At 45.9% G+C, this 5,763-nt stretch overlaps 1 long non-coding RNA gene across 1 annotated transcript; it reads right to left on the reverse strand.

The window, feature by feature from the left end:
• Window positions 1–968: 968 nt before the first annotated feature.
• LOC105745455 (uncharacterized) lies at window positions 969–4,511 on the reverse strand. The gene is made up of 3 exons (XR_001118153.3): window positions 4,026–4,511; window positions 2,511–2,564; window positions 969–2,196 (listed from the first exon to the last, which is right to left on the reverse strand). It is a non-coding gene; the product is annotated as an uncharacterized lncRNA (long non-coding RNA).
• Between the last annotated feature and the right edge of the window lie 1,252 nt (window positions 4,512–5,763).

The following is a 5,763-nucleotide window of genomic DNA, read 5'->3' on the forward strand; positions in this document are numbered from 1 at the left end:
CAGCATATCACCTTGTGGGGGCTTACTTTCTTAAAGGTGAGGTGGGAAGAAAAGGTCAGCCGTGAAAGCCCAGGGTTCCAGACATGAGGAGACGGCTACACTTTGGAGCAATACTACCAAGCCTCCTCCCTCTCTTCGACTCCCTTCTCTCCTTCTTCCCTGGGACAGGCTGAATCCTGGCCCCCCAAAGATGTCCACACCCTAGTCCCTGGAACCTGTGTATATGTTACTTTACATGGTAAAGGGACTTTGCTGGTAGGATTAAGTTAAGGATCTTGAGATGGGCAGATTATTCTGGATTATCCGGGGAAGCTCATTATATCACAAGGGAAGCAGGAGGGTCAGCTAGAGAAGGAGAGAAGACGTAAGGATAGAAGCAGAGGTCAGGGAGAATGATGCTACACTAATGACTTTGAAGATGGAAGAAGGAGCGAGGGACCAAGGGGAGCAGGCAGCTCTAGAAACTGGAGAAGACAAGGAATCAGCATCTCCCCTAGATCCTCCAGAAGGAACACAGCCTTGCCAAACCATTTTAGATTTCTGGCCTCCTGAACTGTGAGATAATACATTTGTATTAAGACATTAAATTTGTGGTAATCTGTTACAGCAGCAACAAGAAAGTGATACATTCTCCTTTCCTCCCTGTGATCTGGTATGGCAGTCCTCTTTTTCCATGAGGCAGTAATTTGATCTAGAAACAAGAAATACTAACATTCATTTGAAGTTACAGCAGTAAAAGCAGGGAAAACTTATTTGCAAAACAGAAAGTTAACCCAGAACTGATTTCGTTAATTTACAGAGAGTTTGATAAGAAGACCCAAAGCTGGATAATTAAGTGAGCAAAGAATATGATGAACACATCGTTTTCAGAAAAAGAAATGTGGATTGCTCTGGGCTAAAGTGGGAAGATTTGTCTCAGATGTGTTATGAGGGAAAAAAGCAAGATACAGAACATCTAGGAGGTATCATATGATCCCTTTTGTGTGAAAAGAAAACAAAAACAAAACAGATTCGTACATCTAGGATTATGCATGTTTTTACTGGAAGGAATCACAAGAAAATGTTAGCAAAGATTAGGAACTGTAGAGAATGGTATTTTCTTTTTTAATTTTTCCTGCTGTTTGAATTCCTTAATCTTATCCTTAGATGGTTAGTTTTTAAAAACTATTTGAATTTCAAGGGACTGCTGATGGCCGAGAGCCTCACTTTTCCATCCTTTCTTCCCTGTTCAGGAGGCTGCTAGACAAACGCGTCTTGACTGTTTGTTGTCCACAAATCTCCACTTCATTTTTCAGAGGGAAGCAGCAGATGGATGCTGTTCTTTCCCCTGGGTGTCTGGGCTCCTGGCTTGCCGCCCAGCCTCGCCTCCTCTGCCTTCCTCCTGCCTCTGGGCTGTACTGGGGAAGGGCTGGCACGCTGTCCTCGGAGCACGCCTGCAGGGTGAGCTGTGCCGTGTTCAGTGCCTCGGCCGTCCCAGCTGAGCGAATGCGAGGGCACCCGTGAGCTTCTACCTGCCAGGCTCTCCTTGAGAGGTGTTTTGGTGTGCCCCGTGTGTGTATTTGTGTGTGTGTGTGTACACATGCGTGTGTCTATTCCTTTTAAAGAACCTTTATGGAACATGTTCTGATTTTGAGGTTTCACAATAGCTGGCAATGGTAGGAGCCGCTACAGTTTTTTTTTTTTTTTGGAGCATGGGGATTGCAGAGTGACCAGCGCACTGGACTCCGAGGTGGTTCAGACAAGGCAGAGGGAGCGGTGGCCATCGTCCTCACACCAGGGGCTTCTTTTCCTGTGCATATAGGCTGTATATTATGAAGAATATCCAGGAAGACTTTGTGGCTGTCGCTTGCTTTTTTTTTTTTTTCCCTGCACTTCAGTCACAAGTGCTGATAAATGAGACGTTCTCCTGGCCTCTGCCCACTGGAGATTGGCATGGTTGTCCTCCCAGCGGAACTAGCCATCTTCTCTTGCCTGCCGTGGGAGGGAGGGGGCCAGCCAGAGGACAGACCTGGAGGCCCTCCGTCTAGGGGATGGGACTGCGAGGACACACTTGTGAAATCTTTGGACTGCTCTTCTGGAGCTCTTGTTTCCACTGTGTGTGTTGCACAGCTGTTTGAAATGTTTAATAAAGCTTTATAAACTTTTCTTAAAAAGGTTATCAAACCAGGAGGATCATGATGCATTTTTGGTTATCTTCTGTATTTTAAAAAAAAAAGAAAAAAATTACTACCAGGATCATCATGGGAAAGAAATCTGGCTATCAATGTATTAGGATTTAAACTCTTGCAAACAGGAAACACTGGGCTGTTCTGTAAGGTTTTCCACTCTGGCTTCTGCTTTGGGGTCAGAACCAAAAGAAGCATGATAAATCCCCAGGCCCTGTGCTCCTGGCATCTACAACATGAATTACCAAGATTTGAGACACTAACTGTTAAGCATGTCATCAATCCAATGCCTCAAGGGCTTTGGAGAGAACAGATTTCCACTCAGGTCCCAGTCTTGGCACTCACCAGCTGTTCAACTTGGACAAGTCAGGGGACTTCTCTGGGCTTTGGTCTCTTCATCTGTAAAAAGTGAGGCTTGTATAAGATTATGCTTGTGAGGTGCCCAGCCCAGTAATCGGAGCAAGCAGGAGCTCAACAAAACCAAGTTTTCTTCTCCTTCCTTACCTTCATTTGTAAGCTTGTCAAGGGTTGATGGGGATAGTGGGGGGGAGGGGGTGGACAGGGGAACACAACACTTGTTCACCCAAAGAATGGTAAGAGCAAGTCTTTGTCTATTAAAGTACAGAAACCTCATAGAGAAAGCCAATATCATGCAGCCACATATCTATTTTCACATTTGCCACCAGTTTACTGTCTCTGCCAAATCACAGAAGGTTAATAAAGTTTGTGAGCTCTTTAAACCAAACAGACACAAATTCCATTCTCCCTGATGCACATTTTAGTGTCACTGCAGTCGCTAAAATCCTAGTCGTCATTAACCCACATGCCTCCCACCTGTGACTAGGGTGGAGCGAGAATAAGCACACTTTGTTCCCAAAGCCCCTGTTGCAGTGTGCTAGTCTCCCGGTGAATTTAGAGAAGAAATGGAGCAACTCAATTTCAGCGGTTCCACGTGGTAACGGGGCTATCACTGAGCTGAAGGTAAAAGCTGAACACTTGGAATCCCAGAGTCAGAAGAGCAAAGGGCCTTTAAGAGTCCTTTTCTTGAAGATCTTAGCAAACTGGAAGCTTGATCTGAAGAACGGTGAGAATCCAGAATGAAAAAAAGTGACTGAAGCTTCAGAGAAATATCGGGCACCTACATGGACCAACATATGCGTAATGAGAAAACCAGAATCGGAGAGAGAGAACAGAAGAAATATTGGAAGAAATAATGGCTGAAAACTTAAATTCACTGAAAAACAGTAACCTACACATCTACATATTGTGTGACTCCATTCATATGAAATGTCCAGAATAGGGGAATCTAGCAACTACAGAATCTATAGAGACGCAAAGTCGATTAGTGGTTGCTTAGGGCTGGGTGAGATGGGAGAATGGGGTGAGGGTGGGGGGATGACAGCCCAAGACTATGGAGCTTCTTTTTTTCAGGTATTGCAAATGTTCTAAAATTGACTGTGGTAATGGTTGCATGTGTCTGTGAATATTCTAAAAATCAGTGAATCGTACTTTAAGTGGGCAAATTATATAGTCTGTAATTTTTTTAGGAAGTACCAGGGAATGAACCTGGGACCTTGTACATGGGAAACAGGCGCTATACCCACTCCCCTACAGTATATAAATTTTATATCTCAATAAAACTCTTAAAATTTTAGTCCAGTTTCGGTCTCTAAAAGACTTTCATATCATATACCCAAGATATTGCTGAAAGACACTAAAGGTTAAAAGACGAATTAAAAAAAAAAAAAGAGTCCTCTCTCTAATGCCCACCTCACGTTGGGAGACTCTCTACAGCCCCACCCTCACCCGCATCCCCATCACACGGTGGGCTTGATGAGCTTTGGAGGAGGAAAGTCAAACCTTGCAAGGCCAGCACAGGCTGTCTGAGGCACCTCATGCTTTCCCAGGCCTTCAGAGATGCGGACTCTTTTTCCCAAGAAGAATTCTCTTACTCTTCTCTCTCATTCACTCGCTTATTTGTTGGAGCCACAGATGTTTTGGAAGTCTTCCTGGGCTGGTCAGTGCAGCAGGCAAAATGATGTAGACCCTGCCCTCCAGGCAGCACCTGTCTGATGACCAGGAAAGCTGTGAGGAGGTTCTGCAGTGCAGGAGAAACGGGCCAGGGCTAAAAGAGAAACTACTGGTCAGCCTTCCAGAGCACAAACGCGAGCTCAGGTGGGGTAGGGCAGAAAGAAATGGCTGGATTCCAGAGAGGTTTAAGGCGTGAGGCTTGATTAGATCTGGGGAGAGAGAAAGAGAGACAGAGAGAGAGAGAGAGTGAGGAGTCAAGGATGACCCCTGGGTCGCTGGTGCTTATAAGAACACATGAGAGAAGCAGGTTTGGGGAGAGCAAGAATGACTTTGGAGTTAGAGGTTTTGGGTGCCAGTGGGACCTCTGCAGGCCCAGCAGGCAGCTGGGTATGTGGTTTCATGGCTCAGGAGCAGAATCTGAACTGGCAATGCTGATTTGGAGGCACTGTAAATGGGCGGTCAAGAGAGGCCGAAGAATGTGAGATAGGGAAAGAGCTCACAGCTGTGAGGAATCAATACTTAAAGGACAGGAAAAGAAGAGGAGTTTAAAATCTAAGAAGTGTCAAAGAAAGGAAGGAGAAAATGTGCAGACCGTGCTGTCATAGTTGGCCATGTCCATCTCCTCTTTCTTTCAAAAGATCACCCTTCCTCCTTTCCTTTTGATTTGGCTGCAGATGGCTCCGCCACCACCTCCAAGGGCAGGCCCTGAGCCAATGGTGGGTTCTAGCCCCTGCCACCTCCTTGCTTGGTTCGGAGTGGCCAGATAAGCCAGCAGAGCCCATGAGAGGCAAGGAGGCACGGAGGTGAGTGGGGGGCAGGGGAGGGGACGGGTAGCGGGCAGAGTGGTTCTGAGAAAGAAGAATTTTCCTAGCAAAAGAATGACATTCCCTTTACTTGGAAAGAGTGGGGTGAGGATGTGAATGAAGCCAGTGACCAGCGCAGCCATTTAGGATTGTGAAGGGAAAGCCTGGACATGCCAGAGAGTCTGAGGCCTGCAGATGAAGCCTAAATTACAGCTAGCAGAATGGAGAGAAGAAGAGAGAACAGATCAGAGAGCTTTTCAGTGATGCCGGTCAGAAACTTCCCTTCGCTGTTTAAGCCAGTTGAGCAGAGGTTTTTGTTTGTTTATTTTACTACTTCGAGTCTGAAGAGGCCTAATTAATGCACAAGCTGGGGAGGAGACCTCCTGGGGTCCATGGGTGACGCGGGAGTAGGGGGTGAGTTAGGGGAAGTATGTCAGGATTTCAGAAGCTGACATTTCTGGGTCCCAAATTCATGGTTCATGGAACCACGTCGGTGGCTTTTCTATTTTGCAATCTCTTCACAGGTTTTTTTTTCCTCTTCTCGTCTGCTGTATCACCTCTCTGACAGTATAATTAATGTGATTCTAAAGTTGTTTATTCACACAAAAAAGAGATGTGTTGGAAAATAGGTTAGACTCCTCTAACCCTTTTGTGGCCTACCCAGATACTGCAGTGCCTGGGCAGGGTCAAGGGCAAGTGGCAGCTCGTCTTTGAATCTCTCTCCATGCAAATCCATCTTCCATACCTTGGTCTGAGTGAACCCT

Source organism: Dasypus novemcinctus, chromosome 3 (genome assembly GCF_030445035.2).
Source record: "Dasypus novemcinctus isolate mDasNov1 chromosome 3, mDasNov1.1.hap2, whole genome shotgun sequence".
NCBI classification, from domain to species: domain Eukaryota; kingdom Metazoa; phylum Chordata; class Mammalia; order Cingulata; family Dasypodidae; genus Dasypus; species Dasypus novemcinctus.